General features: G+C 48.9%; 1 protein-coding gene and 1 long non-coding RNA gene across 2 annotated transcripts in view; one reads left to right on the top strand and one right to left on the bottom strand.

The window, feature by feature from the left end:
* Positions 1–20857, top strand: part of LOC139248205 (zinc finger protein 23-like) — a 114888-nt gene that overhangs the window by 1225 nt on the left and 92806 nt on the right. The window lies entirely within an intron of this gene.
* Positions 1062–19331, bottom strand: LOC139248217 (uncharacterized). Its single transcript, XR_011591009.1, has 3 exons — positions 19116–19331; positions 13921–14087; positions 1062–1534 (listed from the first exon to the last, which is right to left on the bottom strand). It is a non-coding gene; the product is annotated as an uncharacterized lncRNA (long non-coding RNA).

Below are 20857 nucleotides of genomic sequence, written 5' to 3'. Positions count from 1 at the left end.
TCATTGATGAAGCAACTGAACATGGTTGGGCCTAGGACACTGCTCTGAGGAAGTCTTGCAGCGATGTTCTGGGGCTGTGATGATTGACCTCCAACCATCACAACCATCTTCCTTTGTGCTAGGTATGACTCCAGCCAGTGGAAAGTTTTCCCCCTGATTCCCATTGGCTTCAGTTTTACTAGGGCTCCTTCATGCCACACTTGGTCAAACGCTGCCTTGATTTTGAGGGCAGTCACTCTCACCGCAGCATTGTCTATAGCATGCTGTTTCCGCTGTTTAGCATGCATGTAGTCCTGTGTTGCAGCTTCCCCAGGTTGGCACCTCATTTTCAGGTATGCCTGGTGCTGCTCCTGACTTGATCTTCTACGTTCTTCATTGAACCAGGGTTGGTTCCCAGGCTTGGTAGTAATGGTAGAGTGAGGGATACGCTGGGCCATGAGATTACAGGTTGTGGTGGAATACAATTCTGCTGCTGCTGATGGCTGAATGCCCAGTTTTGAGCTGCTAGATCAGTTCTGAATCTATCCCATTTAGCACGGTGGTAGTGCCACACAACACAATGAATGGTGTCCTCCATGTGAAGACGGAACTTCATCTCCACAGTGACTGTGTGGTGGTTGCTGCTACCAATGCTGTCATGGCCAGATGCATCTATGACAGGTAGATTGGTGAGGATGAGGTCAAGTAGGTGTTTCCCACATGTTGGTTCTCTCACTACCTGCTGCAGGCCCAGTCTGACAGCTATGTCCTTCAGGGCTCGGTCAGTAGTGGTGCCACTCTTGATGATGGACATTGAAGTCCCCCACCCAGAGTACATTCTGTGCCCTTGCTACTCACTGCTTCTTCCAAGTGGTGTTCAACATGGAGGAGTACTTATTCATCAGCTGATGGAGAGAGGTAGGTGGTAATCAGCAGGAGGTTTCTCATATGCCCTTACTATACAGTACAAATGCACACGAGGCCCATACTTGAGAGAAGGTCACTCTGACCAGTAACCTTTATTCCAGCACTAGTGACGAAGGTGGGTGGAGCTTCCCCTTTTATACCTGAAAGTCCAGGTTAGGAGTGTCTCCCACAAGTTCACCACCTAGTGGTCAGTGTTCTCACGGTGTACAGCTTAGGTCAGTTTATACATGAATTACAATGACAGTTGAATACATGACATCACCTCCCCCCTAAAAGTCTTATTGGGATCACAGGTTAAGTCTCTCTGGTGGTTTATGCTCCCTTGTAGAGCGCCTGAGTTGAGGCTCCGGTTGTTGGGCGCTGGCCTGAGTGTCTGCTGTTTGCGGTGCCTCAGGCCTGTCCATACTGCCCACAGTGACTGGGCTCTCCTCCACTTGCTTCCGGTGTTCGGTCACCTGTGGTGGAGTGAATTCTACATCGTGTTCTCCCTCTGCTTCTTCTATGGGGTTGCTAAACCTCCTTTTTGTTTGATCCACGTTTTTGCGGCAGATTTGTCCATTGGTAAGTTTAACTACCAGAATCCTATTCCCCTCTTTGGCAATCACAGTGCCTGCGAGCGATTTGGGCCCTGCAGCGTAGTTGAGGACAAAGACAGGGTCATTGACATCAATACATCGCGCCCTCGCATTCCTGTCATGGTAGTCACATTGTGACCGGCGCATGCTCTCAACAATTTCTTTGATGGTGGGGTGTATGAGGGATAATCTGGTTTTGAGCGTCCTTTTCATTAGTAGCTCTGCGGGTGGAACCCCTGTGAGCGAGTGTGGTCGGGATCTATTGGCCAACAGGAGGCGTGATAAATGGCTTTGTAGGGAACCCCCTTGGATTCTGAGCATCCCCTGTTTGATTATCTGCACTGCTCGTTCCGCCTGGCCGTTTGAGGCCGGCTTGAACTGTGCCGTTCTGACATGGTTGATACCATTTCCTGCCATGAAGTCCTGGAACTCAATGCTTGTAAAGCATAGGCCATTGTCGCTGACCAAGACATCCGGTAGACCATGGGCAGCGAACATTGCCCCTAGACTTTCTACCGTGGCAGAGGATGTGCTGGAATTGAGAATGTCACACTCGATCCATTTGGAGTAGGCGTCTACTACAACCAAAAACATTTTTCCCATGAAGTGACCTGCGTAGTCCACATGGATGCGTGACCATGGTTTGGTGGGCCAGGACCAGGGGCTAAGGGGCGCATTGCCAAGCTGGGCACACGTGTTGCACCTGCGAACACAAAGTTCCAGGCCACCAAACGTGTGACTGGCAATTGCCTTCATCATGACAATGCCCGGATGCTCATTGTGAAGTTCTCTGATAAACACCTCTCTGCCCATCTGGGGCATGACTACTCAGTTTCCCCACAGTAGGCAATCGGCCTGAATCGAGAGTTCATCCTTGCGCCTATGAAATGGTTTAAACTCCTCAGGGCACGCCCCATATGTGGCTGCCCAGTCCCCATTCAGGATACATTTCTTAACTAAAGACAGTAACAGGTCTTTATTTGTCCAGACTTTAATCTGACGGGCTGTCACAGGTGAGCCTTCGCTTTCGAAAGTTTCAACAGCCATGACCATCTCAGCATCATGCTCAGTTGTCCCCTCAGTAGTGGCTAGTGGGAGCCTGCTGAGTGCATTGCCGCAGTTTTCAGTGCCCGGTCTGTGCCGAATTGTATAGTCATAGGAGGCTAACATGAGGGCCCAGCTCTGTATGCGGGCCGACGCATTTGCATTTATGGCCTTGTTGTCAGCCAAAAGGGACGCAAGGGGTTTGTGATCTGTCTCCAGCTCAAATTTCCTGCCAAACAGGTACTGGTGCATTTTTTTTACTGCATATACACATTTCTACCAACCCGTAGCCCCTTTCTGCCTGGGATAGACTTCTGGAGGCATAAGCTACTGGCTGTAACTGACCCTTGGCATTAACATGCTGCAACACACACCCGACCCCATGGGACGACGCATTGCACGTTAAAACAAGTTTTTTAAATGGGTCATATTAGCATTAACAGATTGTTGGAGCATAGAGCACGCAGTTTGTTATCAAAAGCCCTTTCCTGGCTGTCCCCCCAGACCCATTCGCGACCTTTGCGTAGGAGCACATGTAGCGGCTCTAACAGCGTGTTCAATTTGGGAAGAAAGTTACCAAAATAGTTCAGGAGTCCCAGGAACGAATGCAACTCCATCATGTTACGGGGTCTGGGTGCTCTCTGGATCGCTTCTGTTTTGGACGCAGTAGGTCTGATCCCGTCTGCTGCTACCCTCATCCCCAGGAATTCTACCTCTGGAGCTAGGAAGACGCACTTCGCCTTTTTCAGTCGCAGACCTACCCAGTCCAGTCTGCGTAGCACCTCCTCCAGGTTGTGGAGGTGTTCTTCAGTATCGCAACCTGTGATGAGGATGTCGTCTTGAAAAACCACCGTCCTTGGAATCGACATGAGACTTTCCATGTTTCGTTGAAAGATTGCGGCGGCCGAGCAAATCTCGAATGGACATCTATTGTACTCAAACAACCCTTGTGTGTCGTGGTGGTGGTCAGCTTCTTCGACTCACTCGCCAGCTCCTGGGTCATGTAAGCTGAGATCAGGTCCAATTTTGAAAAAAGTTTGCCACTGGATAGTGTCGCAAAGAGGTCCTCCGCTCTCGGTAGTGGGTACTGGTCTTGGAGTGATACCCGATTGATGGTGGCCTTATAATCACCACATATCCTGATTGAGCACAATCGGGCTCGCCAGTCACTGAATTTGACTGGCGAGATGATGCCTTCCCTCAGCAGGCGGTCCAATTCACCACCTATCTTTTCCCACATCATGTACGGCACTGCTCTGGCCTTGTGGTGTACTGGCCTGGCGTCTGGGTTTATGTGAATCACTACCTTGGTCCCCATGAAATTGCCAATGCCGGGTTGAAATAGTGAGTCAAATTTGTCCAGGACCTGTGAGCATGATATTCACTCCACATAAAAATTGTATTGACATCGCCCCATTTCCAGTTCATGACAGCAAGCCAACTCCTCCCCAGCAGTGCGGGACCGTCCCCCGGGACAATCCAGAGTGGCAACCTGTTCTCCGAATCTTTGTGGGTCACGACTACCGTGGCGCTGCCTAGCACCGGAATGATCTCCTTTGTATATGTCCGTAGCTGTGCGTCAATCGGCAATAATTTTGGCCTCCTGGCCTTGGACGCCCACAACTTGTCAAACTGTTTGATACTCATCAGGGACTGACTGGCCCCTGTGTCTAGCTCCATTGATACTGGGATGCCATTGAGGAGCACTTTCATCATTATCGGTGGCATCCTGGTGTATGAACTGTATATGTGCTCCACATGAACTCGCTGAACGTCAGCTTTCAGCGATTTCCCCCAGTGTCCGTTTGGCCTCGTAGGGCTTACATCGGGCCCGTCGTCCTCGTACATCAACCTGGCTGCAGGTTTCCTGCACATACGCGCCAAGTGACCGCTGACGTTGCAGTTTCTGCAGGTATATTGCTGATACCTGCAAGCTCTGGCTGTGTGTTTGCCTCCACACCTCCAACATGAGCCGTTGTTGGAAACAAAAGGTCCATTACCAGTCGATCGTCTCTGACTGTCTCTGTAACTGTCCTTAAACACACCATTGGCAGGTGTTGATGGCCCCATTACTGGCCGCATTGTCCCTTGCGATGTCATGAATCACCGTTCAGCTAGCCATTGTCTCTGTTGAATTCCCCCTTTGGGTTCGACTACATGCTCGGGCATGTCCGATTGCCCTTGTCTGCCTGGAGAGCTGTGTGCCGCGTTAACAATGTTGACTCCCTGTCCATTTGCTGCATTTAAACCAAGATTTTTGTCAAATATCATTCTGGTCTCTTCCTCCCGAGATGAATGTCTGGGCCATCAAAGCCGCTGTTTCCAGGGTCAAGTCTTAGGTCTCAATCAGTTTCCTGAAAACCCCAGCGTGCCTGGTGCCCTCAATAAAAAAGTCTCTGGGACTGGGAACTTATATAGGTTCGCCAGTCGCCGGAGGTCTGCCACGAAGTCTGGAACGCTTTGCCCTTCTTGCCGCAGGTGCATGTAAAACCGGTGCCTCGCCATGTGCTGCTGCTTGCCGGTTTAAAGTGTTCCCCGATCAACTTACTGAGCTCTTCAAAAGTCTTGTCTGCCGGCTTCTCTGGCACTGGAAGGCACCGAGATGAGGAGAAACTTCTTCACCCAGAGAGTGGTGAACCTGTGGAATTCTCTACCACAGAAAGTAGTTGAGGCCAATTCACTAAATATATTCAAAAGGGAGTTAGATGAAGTCCTTACTACTCGGGGGATCAAGGGGTATGGAGAGAAAGCAGGAAGGGGGTACTGAAGTTTCATGTTCAGCCATGAACTCATTGAATGGCGGTGCAGGCTAGAAGGGCTGAATGGCCTGCTCCTGCACCTATTTTCTATGTTTCATCAGGGAGTACGTTCTGGATCCACAAACCGTCAGGAGATGAGCCATGCGTTTGACGGCCGAATCCTGTCCCAGCCATTCCTTAGTGACGCAACTTTGCTTTAGTCTCTCAATAGAATCGTCCCAATCATCACCAACACAGTACCTCTTGTCTGTGCTGCTAGTGGCCATGCTCGAGTGGTTTAAATCCCAGTTTCTCGTTGCCAATGATATGTCCTTACTATACAGTACAAATGCACACGAGGCCCATACTTGAGAGAAGGTCACTCTGTGACCAGTAACCTTTATTCCAACACTGAAGTGATGAAGGTGGGTGGAGCTTCCCCTTTTATACCTGAAAGTCCAGGTTAGGAGTGTCTCCCACAAGTTCACCACCTAGTGGTCAATGTTCGCACAGTGTACAACTTAGGTCAGTTTATACATGGATTACAATGACAGTTGAATACATGGCATTTTCCTTGCCCATGTTTGACCTGAAGCCATGGGACTTCATGGTGTCTGGCGTCAATGCTGTGGACTCCCAAGGCCAGTCCCTCCCGACTGTATACCACTGTGCTGCCAGTGGGACAAGACATACCCAGGGATGGTGATGGAGGAGTCTGGGACATTGGCTGAAAGGTATGATTCTCTGAGTATGACTGTCAGGCTGTTGCTTGACTAGTCTGTGGGGCAGCTCTCCTAATTTTGACACAAGTCCCCAGATGTTGGTGAGGAGGACTTTTCAGGGTCGACTGCGCTTGGTGTGCCATTGTCTTGTCCGTAGCCGGTGCCGAGGTCAATGCCGGGTGATCTGTCCAGTTTTATTCATATTATTGTTTTTTGTAGCGGTTGTGTACAACTGAGTGGCTGCGTCTGCGCACATTGAGGCTGAACTCCAGGATATAGTCGACGTATTTACCGAGGCATATGAAAGCATAGGCCTTACGCTAAACATCCTGTCCTCGCCACTCAGCACTGCCCCCCAGTCATCAAGATCCACGGTGTGGCCCTGGACAACGTGCACCATTTCCTCGGGAACCTCTTATCAACAAAAGCAGATATTGATGAGGAGATTGAACACCGCCTCCAATGCGCCAGCGCAGCCTTCAGCCACCTGAGGAAAAGAGTGTTCGAAGACCAGGGCCTCAAGTCTACCACCAAGCTCATAGTCTACAGGGCTGTAGTAATACTCGCCCTCCTGTATGGCTCAGAGGCACCATGTACAGTAGACACCTCAAGTCTCGGGAGAAATACCATCAGCGATGTCTCCGCAACATCCTACAAATCCCCTGGGAGGACAGATGCACCAACATTAGCATCCTCGACCAGGCCAACATCGAAACACTGACCACACTTGATCAGCTCCGCTAGGCAGGCCACATAGTTCGCATGCCAGACACGAGATTCCCAAAGCAAGCGCTCTACTCGGAACTCCTTCACGGCAAACGAGCCAAAGGTGGGCAGCGGAAACGTTACAAGCACGCCCTGAAAGCCTCCCTGATAAAGTGCAACATCCCCACTGACACCTGGGAGACCCTGGCCAAAGACTGCCCTAAGTGGAGGAAGCGCATCCGGGAGGGCATGCAGAATACAAGCACAGGCAACGGAAAGAGCGTGCAGCAAACCAGTCCCACCCACCCCTTCCCTCAACAACTGCCCCACCTGTGACAGAGACTGTGGTTCTCGTTTTGGACTGTACAGCCACCTAAGAACTCATGTTAAGAGTGGAAGGAAGTCTTCCTCAATTCCGAGGGACTGCCTGTGATGATGATATGTGGGTCTGGAGTCACATATAGGTCAGACCGGGAAAGGTTGGCAGATTTCCTTCCCTAAAGGACATTAGTGAACCAGGTGGGTTTTTACAACAATCCATTAGTTTCATGGTCAACATACCGACACTAGCATTTTATTCCAGAATTATTTAATAAACTGAATTTAAATTCCCCAGCTGCCGTGGTTGGATTTGAACTCGTGTCTCTGGATCATTTGTCTAGGCATCTGGATTGGTAGTCCGGTGATGTTACCACTACGCTACCTTTTCCAGCAACTCGCCACGGCATCTTCAGCAGCATTCCCAAACCCCCAAACTCTACCACCGAGAAGGACAAGGGCAGCAAGCACATGGGAACACCACCACCTCCACATTTCCCTCGTAGTCACACACCATCCTGATTTGGAAGCATATTTCCGTTCGTTCATCGTCGCTGAGTCAAAATCCTCTATAACAGCACGGTGGGAGTACCATCACCACATGGAATTCAGAAGAATGAGAGGTGATCTTAATCGTAACATACAAGATTATGAGGGGGCCTGACAAGGTGGATGCAGAGAGGATGTTTCCACTGATAGGGGAGAGTAGAGCAAGGGGCCGCCCATTTAAAACTGAGATGAGGAGGAATTTCTTCTCTCAGAGGGTTGTAAATCTGTGGAATTCACTGCCTCAGAGCGCTATGGAAGCTGGGACATTGAATAAATTTAAGACAGAGATAGACAGTTTCTTAACTAATAAGAGGATAAGGGGTTATGGGGAGCGGGCAGGGAAGTAGACCTGAGTCCATGATTGGATCAGCCATGATCGTATTAAATGATGGAGCAGGCTCGAGGGGCCATATGGTCTACTCGTGCTGCTTCTGTTCTTATGGACTGCAACGGTTCAAGAAGGTGGTTCCAGGGCAATTAGAAATGGGCAATAAACGCCCACATTCCGTGAATTAATAAAAAAAGAAGGTACAGCACGGGTTAGATACAGAGTAAAGCTCCCTCTACACTGTACCATCAAACACTCCCAGGACAAGTACAGCATGCATTAGATACAGAATAAAGCTCCCTCTACACTGTACCATCATACACTCCCAGGGCAGGTACAGCACGGGGTTAGATACAGAGTAAAGCTCCCTCTCCACTGTACCATCAAACACTCCCAGGGCTGGTACAGCACGGTTAGATACAGAGTCCCATCAAACACACCCAGGGAAGTGTTGAGGGAGTTTATTCTGTATGTAAACTGTACTGTTCCTGCCCCGGGAAATTCAGAAGCTGACAAGAGGTGCTCTGACTGACAGAGGTTGAGCATCAGCTATTATCTTATCGAATGACGGAGCAGGCTCGAGGGGCCATATGGCCGACTCCTGCTCCTAATTCTTATGTTCTTATAAAATGTCCTGTTCCTCGGCACTGACATCCATCACCTCAATGAGCACAAAGATTCACCTACAGAAGTTAACACAAACCCATCAGTCACTCCCGGGACCACAGATACTGAGGGACAGGGAGTGTCCTGGACAATAACATTTCTCACTCAATAAGGTATACATTGATCCTGTACCTCTCCCCATTAATCCTGGGCTCCACACGGGTCGAATCCTGCTCCTGTTTCTCTTCCTGTAACAGCACTGAGCTAAACCCAGCCCATAATGAGCAGGGCTCAGGGAGGTTGGTTGCTGGGCACTGCAGTGATGTCATAAAGCAGGGCCATTCAGCCAGCAGGTCCTCTCCTTGTCCCTTTAAAGGTGGAGAGCTGGGACATCCTGTCTCAACACACACCCCGCCTGTTCATACTGAGAATCCCCGGGGAAGGCCCAAGGACCCAGAGCGTGGGACACAACCACAGGGGGAAAGGGGAGGAGAGCTAGGACACCCTGTCTCAAAACATCCCCCTGTTCATACTGAGAAACCCCAGGGAAGGCCCAGGGCCCAGAGTGTGGAACACAACCAAGGGGGAAAGAGTGGAGAAGTGGAGCTAAATCAAGGAGATGGAACTGAGGGCCACCAAGCATCAATTTTGGAGCCTGTAGACTTCAGGAGGGACAGACTGAGTTCGGTAGTTTTAGGATCCAGGGAGAGAACAAGGAGCAGATGGGGAGACTGGTGTGGATTCCAGCACAGTGAGGATGTAGCGGGGAGGAAGATTGTGTTGGGCCGTGTATTAGTGGTGTCGGAGGGACAATTACTGCAGCAGTGTCCATAAATAGTGAGAGAAAGAGAAGGTGGGGGTTAGAGTGGACCATGGACAGGCTGTTAAACTGTCTGTTTGCTGTGACCAGCTTTTCTTCTGTTTAAAATTAGCCTCCTGTAGCCCAGTGACACAAACAGCCCATTAAACGCCACCAATGTCCTTTGGTCTGGTGAGGTCTCCCTTTGTGAAACATTGGCTGTTGTTAAAGCTTCTCATTCTGACACCCTCACAGTAAGAAATGAGCTTCAGAACTGCCGATACCGTCAGCTTTAAGGAGATGTTTCGCTTTGGAGATCGGATCGCTCATTGAGTTTGACTAAATTGATGTTAAACGAACAATGCCATTTGCCTTGTGACAATAACAGATTATCAGAATAATTCCCATAGGTTAAAATCCAATATTACAGGGACTCACTGCCCTGGATGGTTGGACTGGACCCTGTGATATAATAGAAATTTATGTCCTGTCAGATTTGGCCATCTTGTAAATCCATCTTTTAAAAAGTTGTGGGAACTCAGTCCTGAAATGGATTCCATGCAGTCTGTAACAAGTGCTCAATCAGCTCGTCTATTGTTCGTCCCGTCACTGTTCCATTCCCGGGCCCTCCGTGTGTGATACAAAGTCTGGGACTGAACCGCCCGCTCTCAATCTGTGAGCTCAACACAGCCCCGTTACCCCAGTGACAGAGCATGGCCGCGGTCACACGGGCAACCCTCCTGTTCCTCACCGTCACTCACACAACGGCCCCGCCCCGGTAACCCGGGCAACCCTCTTGTTCCTCACCGTCACTCACACACCGGCCCCGCCCCGGTAACCCGGACAACCCTTCTGTTCCTCACCGTCACTCACACACCGGCCCCGCCCGGTAACCCGGACAACTCTCTTGTTCCTCACCGTCACTCACACACCGGCCCCGCCTCGGTAACCCGGGCAACCCTTCTGTTCCTTACCGTCACTCGCACACTGGCCCGCGCCATCCGCCCGGCCGGCGCAAGAGGCAAACCCCGCCCATTGGGAATCCCCGGATTCATTGCAGGAGCGACATTGCGCCTGTGTGGGGGAGCAAGAACACTTCACTGCAGCGCCGCCAGTGGTGGGAGGACTACATAGCAACAGGAGGTGGCCCTTGAACCCCTCCAACATGTTCCACCATTGAACTGGGTCACGGCTGATCTGTACCTTGACTCCATGGGCCTTCCTTGGTTCCAGAATCTTAATGCCCAACAAACATCTAATAATCTCAGTTTTGACATTTTCAAATGAACCCCAAACTCAACAGCATTTTGGGTGGAGAAAGTTCCAGATTTCCACTAATACAAAAGCAAAATACTGCAGAGGCAGGAAATCTGAAATAAAACAGAAAATGAGATGGTGTATACCTGCTGGGCTCTGCCTCAGACTGGAGTCACCTCTTTGATCAAACCCCTTCTAATCTTACAACATAGGAGGCCATTTAGTCCATCCAGTCTGTACTGGTTGGTGAAAAGCTGTCCCAACTAAGCCCACACCCCAGCAGTGTCCCCAAAACCCTGAAAATGGGTCTTCTTCAAGAACAGGTCCAATTGCTTTTTGAATGTTCCTATGGAGTTTGCTTCCACCAGTCTCTCAGGTACATTCCAGATCTGAAACATCTGCATAAAACACATTCTCCTAATTCCACTCTAGTTCCTTAGCCGATTATTTTAAAACTGTGACCTTTGTTTACAGCCCGACTGGTCAGAGGAAATATTTCTTCCGACTTGCTCTATAAAAATCTCTCGCAATTTTGAATAACTCTGTTGGATCTCCCCTTAACCGTTTCTGTTCTAAAGGCAACAATCCCAACTTATAGAAACATAGAAAAGAGGTGCAGGAGTAGGCCATTTGGCTCTTCGAGCCTACACCACCATTCAATATGATCATGGCTGAGCATGTTTGCAACTTCAGTCCTCCATTTCTGCTTTCTCTCCATACCCCTTGATCCCTTTAGCCGTAAAGGCCACCACTAACTCCTTTTGAATATATCTAACGAACGGGCCTCAACAACTTTCTGTGGTAGACAATCCCACAGGTTCAGAATTCTCTGAGTGAAGAAGTTTCTCCTCATCTCGGTCCTAAATGGCTTACCCCCTTATCCTTAGACTGTGACCCCTGAGTCTGGACTTTCCCAACATCGGGAACATTCTTTCTGTATCTAACCTGTCCAATCCTATCAGAATTGTATATGTTTTTATGAGATCCCCTCTCATTCTTCTAAATTCCAGTGAATATAAGCCTAGTCGATCCAATCTTTCTTCATATGTCAGTCCCGCCATCCTGGGAATCAGTCTGGTGAACCTTCGCTGCACTCCCTCAATAGCAAGAATGTCCTTCCTCAAGTTAGCAGACCAAAACTGTACATAATACTCCAGGTGTGGCCTCACCAAGGCCCAGTATAACTGCAGTAAGACCTCCCTGCTCCTATACTCAAATCCTCTCGCTATGAAGGCCAACATGCCATTTGCCTTCTTCACCACCATCTGTACCTGCATGCCAACTTTCAATTACTGATGTACCATGACACCCACTTCTCGTTGCACCTCCCCTTTTCCTAATCTGTCACCATTCAGGTAATATTCTGCCTTCCTGTTTTTGCCACCAAAGTGGATAACATCACATTTATCCACATTATATTGCATCTGGCATGCATTTGCCCACTCACCTAACCTGTCCAAGTCACCCTGCAGCCTCTTAGCTTCCTCCTCACAGCTCACACTGCCACCCAGCTTAGTGTCATCTGCAAATGTAGGGATATTACATTCAATTCCTTTGTCTAAATCATGAATGTATATTGTAAATAGCTGGGTTCCCAGCATAGAAACATAGAAAATAGGTGCAGGAGTAGGCCATTCGGCCCTTCAAGCCTGCACCACCATTCAACAAGATCATGGAGGATCAGCCACCCCAGCACCTCCCCTCCACGCCCCTTCCCCAACCCCCGACCCCCCCCAGCCGCATGGAACCTTCCAGCACCCCACCAGTCACTGCCTGCCGTTCTGAAAAGAACCCGTTTGTTCCTACTCTTTGCTTCCTGTCTGCCAACCAGTTCTCTATCCATGTCAATACATTACCCCCAATACCATGTGCTTTAATTTTGCACATCTCTTGTGTGGGACCTTGTCAAAAGCCTTTTGAAATTCGAAATACACCACATCCACTGGTTCTCCCTTATCCACTGGTTCTCCCTTATCCACTCTATTAGTTACATCCTCAAAAAATTCTGGAAGGTTGGTCAAGCATGACTAATCTCTCCACATAATTGAAGTCTCGGGTATCATCCTGGTAAACCTCCTCTATACCCTCTCCAACACCTTGGCATTCTTCCTAATGTGTGTTGCTCAGAATTGTACACAATACTCCAGCCTCACCACTGATTTGTAATGGGTTAGCATTGAACTTGTTTTTATGTTTAGTGTTCCATTTACTAAGTGAAAGATCCCATACACTCTCTTAAATGTCTTATCAGCTTACTCTTCCATCTTCAAACATTTGTGGATATTTACCCCCAGGTCTCTCTGCTCTTACATCCCCTCAAAATAGTACCGTCTGCATTATACTGCCTCTTGTTGAACTTCCCAAAATGTATCATTTCACACTGAGCTATAATAAATTGCATCTGCCATGTTTCAGTCCAGTTCACCAGTCTGTCTGTGCCTTTCTAAAGTCTGCTGCGATCCTGCTCACCATTTACTACAATCAACTTTCTTGCCCTCAGCAAACCTCGAAGGTCCACTCCCGATAGCGAAGACCAGGTCATTTAAAATATAACCAGAAAAGCAAAGGCATCAATTGCGACACCTGGTTGACCCAATGTAAACTTCTCCGCAGTTGGAGAAACATCGGTCCACCACTGCTCTCTGCCCCCTGTCCCTCAGCTAATGACAGATCCAATTTACCACTGTCCCTTTAACACCATATGCTTCAATTTTACAAACAAGTCCATTATGTGATACTTTATCAAATGGCTTTTGAAAGTCCATGTATATAACCTCAACTGCACTTATTTCAACAATGTGACTTAATTTACTCTAAAAACACACATGATTTAATGCGACTGTGTGTTCAGAGACAGAAACTGATCTTATTTCATGTCCCACTGCACGACCTCCTGCTGGATAATTGTGCTCGGTGGTCAGACTCTCCCAATCTCATTCCCATCATTTCCTGCCTTACCTTGTAATCTTTGTGTACTGTCTACAGGACCAGTGTGTATTTGAGTCAATGGGGCTCTCTCTGACCTTTCTCCCCAGTCCATCTCCAGTGTGTATCTGAATCAATGTGACTCTCTCTGACCTTTCTCAGTGGTCCATCCCCAGGACCAGTGTGTATCTGAGGCAATGGGACTCTCTCTGACCTTTCTCTGCAGTCCATCCCCAGGACCAGTGTGTATCTGAGTCAATGGGATTCTCTCTGACCTTTCTCCTCAGTCCAGCCCCAGAACCAATGTTTATCTGGGTCAATGGGACTCTCTCTGACCTTTCTCCCCAGTCCATCTCCAGTGTGTATCTGAGTCAATGGGACTCTCTCTTACCTTTCTCCGCAGTCCCCCGGACCAGCATGTATCTGGGTCAATGGGACTCTCTCTTACCTTTCGCCCCTGTCGATCTATGGAAGCTCTTTGAATCAGAAGGGTTATCTCTGGTTGGTGCTCTCACAATCCTGTGCTGGTTCACCGGCCATTGTTCCTCAGTCTACAGTCCCTGTTTCCTTCCACCTGTGGAACTTTCTCAATCACTCCATCATTCACCGGAAGATCTAATAATGGCAGGGCAGAAAATGAGACAAATATTGATGGTGTGCAGTGGAATGTAATGTATACTTTTCTGACGCTTAATAAAACTGAAAGTTCAGGGTTGAGTATTCTTGTTGGAGTTTGTCATTTCCCCGGCAAGCCCACGGGAGCATCACACAAATTGCCAGAGTTCTTGACAAAACTGCGGAATTTACTGTCTATTGCTTAGACAAACCAGGACTGTGTGATCTCACTGAGTCCATCCTCCCCGGGTTACACACTGTCTGATGTCACTGGGTCCCCGGGTTACACACTGTCTGATCTCACTGGGCCCATCCTCCCCGGGTTACACACTGTCTGATCTCACTGGGCCCCCGGGTTACACACTGTCTGATCTCACTGGGCCCATCCTCGCCGGGTTACACACTGTCTGATCTCACTGGGCCCCTGGGTTACACACTGTCTGATCTCACTGGGCCCCCGGGTTACACACTGTCTGATCTCACTGGGCCCATCCTCCCCGGGTGACACCAGTCTGATCTCACTGGGCCCCTGGGTTACACACTGTCTGATCTCACTGGGCCCCCGGGTGACACACTGTCTGATCTCACTGGGCCCATCCTCCCCGGGTGACACCAGTCTGATCTCACTGGGCCCCCGGGTTACACACTGTCTGATCTCACTGGGCCCCCGGGTTACACACTGTCTGATCTCACTGGGCCCCCGGGTTACACACTGTCTGATCTCACTGGGCCCCCCGGGTTACACACTGTCTGATCTCACTGGGCCCCCGGGTTACACACTGTCTGATCTCACTGGGCCCATCCTCTCCGGGTTACACACTGTCTGAACTCACTGAGCCCATCCTCCCCGGGTGACACCAGTCTGATCTCACTGGGCCCCCGGGTTACACACTGTCTGATCTCACTGGGTCCAACCTCCCCGGGTTACACACTGTCTGATCTGACTGGGCCCTGGGGTTATACACTGTCTGATCTGACTGGGTCCCTGGGTTACACACTGTCTGATCTCACTGGGCCCCCGGGTTACACACTGTCTGATCTCACTGGGCCCACCCCCGGGTTACACACTGTCTGATCTCACTGGGCCCAACCTCCTTGGGTTACGCACTGTCTGATCTCACTGGGCCCCCGGGTTACACACTGTCTGATCTCACTGGGCCCATCCTCCCCAGGTTACACACTGTCTGAACTTACTGGGCCCATCCTCCCCTGGTTACACCAGTCTGATCTCACTGGGCTTCCGGGTTACATAGAAACAAAACATAGAAAATAGGTGCAGGAGTAGGCCATTCGGCCCTTCTAGCCTGCACCGCCATTCAATGAGTTCATGGCTAAACATGCAACTTCAGTACCCCATTCCTGCTTTCTCGCCATACCCCTTGATCCCCCTAGTAGTAAGGACTTCATCTAACTCCTTTTTGAATATATTTAGTGAATTGGCCTCAACAAAGTTCTGTGGTAGAGAATTCCACAGGTTCACCACTCTCTGGGTGAAGTTTCTCCTCATCTCAGTCCTAAATGCCTTACCCCTTATCCTTAGACTGTGTCCCCTGGTTCTGGACTTCCCCAACATTGGGAACATTCTTCCTGCATCTAACCTGTCTAAACCCATCAGAATTTTAAACGTTTCTATGAGGTCCCCTCTCATTCTTCTGAACTCCAGTGAATACAAGCACAGTTGATCCAGTCTTTCTTGATAGGTCAGTCCCGCCATCCCGGGAATCAGTCTGGTGAACCTTCGCTGCACTCCCTCAATAGCAAGAATGTCCTTCCTCAAGTTAGGTGACCAAAACTGTACACAATACTCCAGGTGTGGCCTCACCAAGGCCCTGTACAACTGTAGCAACATCTCCCTGCCCTGTAGTCAAATCCCCTCGCTATGAAGGCCAACATGCCATTTGCTTTCTTAACTGCCTGCTGCACCTGCATGCCAACCTTCAATGACTGATGTACCATGACACCCAGGTCTCGTTGCACCTCCCCTTTTCCTAATCTGTCACCATTCAGATAATAGTTTGTCTCTCTATTTTTACCACCAAAGTGGATAACCTCACATTTATCCACATTATACTTCATCTGCCATGCATTTGCCCACTCACCTAACCTATCCAAGTCGCTCTGCAGCCTCATAGCATCCTCCTCGCAGCTCACACTGCCACCCAACTTAGTGTCATCCACAAATTTGGAGATACTACATTTAATCCCCTCGTCTAAATCATTAATGTACAGTGTAAACAGCTGGGGCCCCAGCACAGAACCTTGCGGTACCTTACTAGTCACTGCCTGCCATTCTGAAAAGTACCCATTTACTCCTACTCTTTGCTTCCTGTCTGACAACCAGTTCTCAATCCATGTCAGCACACTACCCCCAATCTCATGTGCTTTAACTTTGCACATTAATCTCTTGTGTGGGACCTTGTCGAAAGCCTTCTGAAAGTCCAAATATACCACATCAACTGGTTCTCCCTTGTCCACTCTACTGGAAACATCCTCAAAAAATTCCAGAAGATTTGTCAAGCATGATTTCCCTTTCACAAATCCATGCTGACTTGGACCTATCATGTCACCTCTTTCCAAATGCACTGCTATGACATCCTTAATAATTGATTCCATCATTTTACCCACTACCGATGTCAGGCTAACCGGTCTATAATTCCCTGTTTTCTCTCCCTCCTTTTTTAAAAAGTGGGGTTACATTGGCTCCCCTCCACTCCATAGGAACTGATCCAGAGTCAATGGAATGTTGCAAAATGACTTTCAATGCATGTGCTATTTCCAAGGCCATCTCCTTAAGTACTCTGGGATGCAGTCCATCAGGCCCTGGGGATTTATCGGCCTTCAATCCCATCAATTTCCCCAACACAATTTCCCGACTAATAAGGATTTCCCTCAGTTCCTCCTCCTTACTAGACCCTCTGACCCCTTTTATATCCGGAAGGTTGTTTGTGTCCTCCTTAGTGAATACCGAACCAAACTACTTGTTCAATTGGTCTGCCATATCTTTGTTCCCCGTTATGACTTCCCCTGATTCTGACTGCAGGGGATCTATGTTTGTCTTTACTAACCTTTATCTCTTTTCATATCTATAGAAACTTTTGCAATCCGTCTTAATGTTCCCTGCAAGCTTCTTCTCATACTCCATTTTCCCTGCCCTAATCAAACCCTTTGTCCTCCTCTGCTGAGTTCTAAATTTCTCCCAGTCCCCGGATTCGCTGCTATTTCTGGCCAATTTGTATGCCACTTCCTTGGCTTTAATACTATCCCTGATTTCCCTTGATAGCCACAACTGAGCCACCTTCCCTTTTTTATTTTTACGCCAGACAGGAATGTACAATTATTGTAGTTCATCCATGCGGTCTATAAATGTCTGCCATTGCCCATCCACAGTCAACCCCTTAAGTATCATTCGCCAATCTATCCTAGCCAATTCACGCCTCATACCTTCAAAGTTACCCTTCTTTAAGTTCTGGACCATGGTCTCTGAATTAACTGTTTCATTCTCCATCCTAATGCAGAATTCCACCATATTGTGGTCACTCTTCCCCAAGGGGCCTCGCACAACGAGATTGCTAATTAATCCTCTCTCATTACACAACATCCAGTCTAAGATGGCCTCCCCCCTAGTTGGTTCCTCGACATATTGGTCTAGAAAACCATCCCTTATGCACTCCAGGAAATCCTCCTCCACCGTATTGCTTCCAGTTTGGTTAGCCCAATGTATGTGCATATTAAAGTCACCCATTATAACTGCTGCACCTTTATTGCATGCACCCCTAATTTCATGTTTGATGCCCTCCCTAACATCACTACTACTGTTTGGAGGTCTGTACACAACTCCCTCTAACGTTTTTTGCCCTTTGGTGTTCTGCAGCTCGACCCATATTGATTCCACATCATCTAAGCTAATGTCCTTCCTAACTATTGCATTAATCTCCTCTTTAACCAGCAATGCTACCCCACCTCTTTTTCCTTTTATTCTATCCTTCCTGAATGTTGAATACCCCTGGATGTTGAGTTCCCAGCCCTGATCATCCTGGAGCCACGTCTCTGTAATCCCAATCACATCATATTTATTAACATCTATTTGCACAGTTAATTCATCCACCTTATTACGGATACTCCTTGCATTAAGACACAAAGCCTTCAGGCTTGTTTTTTTAACACCCTTTGTCCTTTTAGAATTTTGCTGTACAGTGGCCCTTTTTGTTCTTTGCCTTGGGTTTCTCTGCCCTCTACTTTTCCTCATCTCCTTTCTGTCTTTTGCTTTTGTCTCATTTTTATTTCCCTCTGTCTCCCTGCATTGGTTCCCACCCCCCTGCCAGATTAGTTTAACTCCTCCCCAACAGCACGAGCAAACATTCCCCCTCGGACATTGGTTCCGGACCTGCCCAGGTGCAGACCGTCCGGTTTGTACTGGTCCCACCTCCCCCAGAACCGGTTGCAATGCCCCAGTAATTTGAATCCCTCCCTGCTGCACCACTGCTCAAGCCACGTATTCATCTGCGCTATCCTGCGATTCCTACTCTGACTAGCACGTGGCACACACTGTATGATCTCACTGGGCCCCAGGGTTACACACTGTCTGATCTCACTGGGCCCCCGGGTTACACACTGTCTGATCTCACTGGGCCCCCGGGTTACACACTGTCTGATCTCACTGGGCCCCCCGGGTTACACACTGTCTGATCTCACTGGGCCCCCGGGTTACACACTGTCTGATCTCACTGGGCCCACCCCCGGGTTACACACTGTCTGATCTCACTGGGCCCACCCCCGGGTTACACACTGTCTGATTTCACTGGGCCCACCCCCGGGTTACACACTGTCTGATCTCACTGGGCCCCCGGGTTACACAGTCTGATCTCACTGGGCCCCTGGGTTACACACTGTCTGATCTCACTGGGCCCCCAGGTTACACACTGTCTGATCTCACTGGGCCCACCCCCGGGTTACACACTGTCTGGGTCAGCACATTCCCCGGGACCTGACGATGACAGTAATCTAACCTCGGTTTCTGTGCTCACTTACAAACACTTTAATTTAAACTTTAAAGTCCCGCCCTGTGTGACAGCAAACATCAGATCTGACACTTCCGCATTTTCCCTCATGTAGATGGCAATGCGCCATTTTCTGTGCACAGTTACAAAGCGGCACTGTTACACTTTAAAGTCCCTCCCGGTGTTTGTTCAGCTCTCGGGCTGAGCCGCCCGCTCTCAGTCCGTGAGCCCAGTTCCCCCAGTGACAGAGCGCGGCCCCGGTAACCCTGGCTGCACACAGGAGATTGACAGCCCCTTGCACCAATCCCAGTTCCGCTCCACCACAGAGCCCCGCCCAGAGGACTGCCGAAGGAACCGCGCGGGGTCACGTGGCTCCTGATTTGAACCCGGGGCAGTTGAACTGTCACTCCGCGAGCCCGGCAGCGCGCGGGACATGGCCCCGCCCGCCGTGTATTACGTCAGGGCCCCGCCCACACAGCCCCTGAGCTCAGCAGCGGGAATGCTGCAATCTGAGAGAATAAAGACAGAAGGTGCTGGAAACACTCAGCCGCTCAGGCAGCTTGTGTGGGGGACAGAGAGAGAATTAACCTGAGGGAAGCTCATTGTTATTGCCCTGACATTCAGGGGCACGCTGCTTTACCTGCTGTTGGGGGAAGTGCAGCTGAAAGATTTATTGACAATATACAGGACTGTTTCCTGACTCAACATGTTAATGAAGTAACTGGGGAAAGTTATATATTGGATCTGGTGTTTAGTAGTGAGCCTGACCTGGTGTGGGGGAACATCTGGGCAACACTGATCACATTATACGCTCCCAATTGGCCGGGAGAACCAAAGGGACTGAGAACCTGCGACTCGCACCACATTTCAGACGGGCAAACTTCTCCAAAATGGCAGAGGACTTGCAACAGGTAAATTGGCCAACCCCCCTCGGTGCTGATGCGACCGATGTTGAATATAAATGGAAAGTTTTTCAGAATACGATTAAAAATGTTGAAAACCAACATGTCGACAAAATCAAAAGATAGACATGTGGTGAGAAAAAGCCAAGGTGGCCGACTGGCTCTGTACAAAGACAAATCAGATATAAACAGAAATGTCTCTATAAATTAAATCATTTAACACTCAAATAAATAGGGTGAATACAAGGAACAATTAAAGAAAACGAAGGCTGCTATTCGATCAGCAAAAAGGCTAATGGGAAAAAGGATTGTGGACAACTGTGGCAGTCATGGGAAGAGCTTTTTGAGTTATGTGAAGAGTCAGAGAACTATCAAAGACTGTTTTGGGCCACTGAAGGGTGTTCAAGGACAGGTTACAAAGGACTCACTGAGTATGGCGGAAATATTAAATGAGTAATTTGCATCAGTATTCACCCTTGAAGATCATGCTCAAATATTAGAATTTAATAATACTAGTTTTATCAGTAACATTAACTTATATAACCAGATTGCTTTAGAAAAAATTAAGAACTTGAAAATAGATAGAGCAGCAGGGCCGGATAATACCCCCCCGAGGGTCCTCCGGGAGATGGGACATGTGCTGTGCGAGCCCCTGGCCTGTATTTTAAATAGCTCACTGCAATCTGGAATGGTTCCTACAGACTGGAAGGAGGCTAAGGTAGTCCCCATTTAAAAAAAATTGTGACAAGGCAGACCCGGGTAACTATAGGCCCATCAGTTTAATATCAGCAATAGGTGAGATGCTTGAATCATAAGGGATGCAAGATATGAATACTTGGATAGGGAGGGACAGATTGGGGACACCCAATAT

The sequence above is a fragment of the Pristiophorus japonicus genome, unplaced genomic scaffold (assembly GCF_044704955.1).
Source record: "Pristiophorus japonicus isolate sPriJap1 unplaced genomic scaffold, sPriJap1.hap1 HAP1_SCAFFOLD_29, whole genome shotgun sequence".
Classification (NCBI taxonomy): domain Eukaryota; kingdom Metazoa; phylum Chordata; class Chondrichthyes; family Pristiophoridae; genus Pristiophorus; species Pristiophorus japonicus.
Note: the sequence above shows the minus strand (reverse complement) of the source record. Positions and strands in the feature narration are given on the sequence as shown.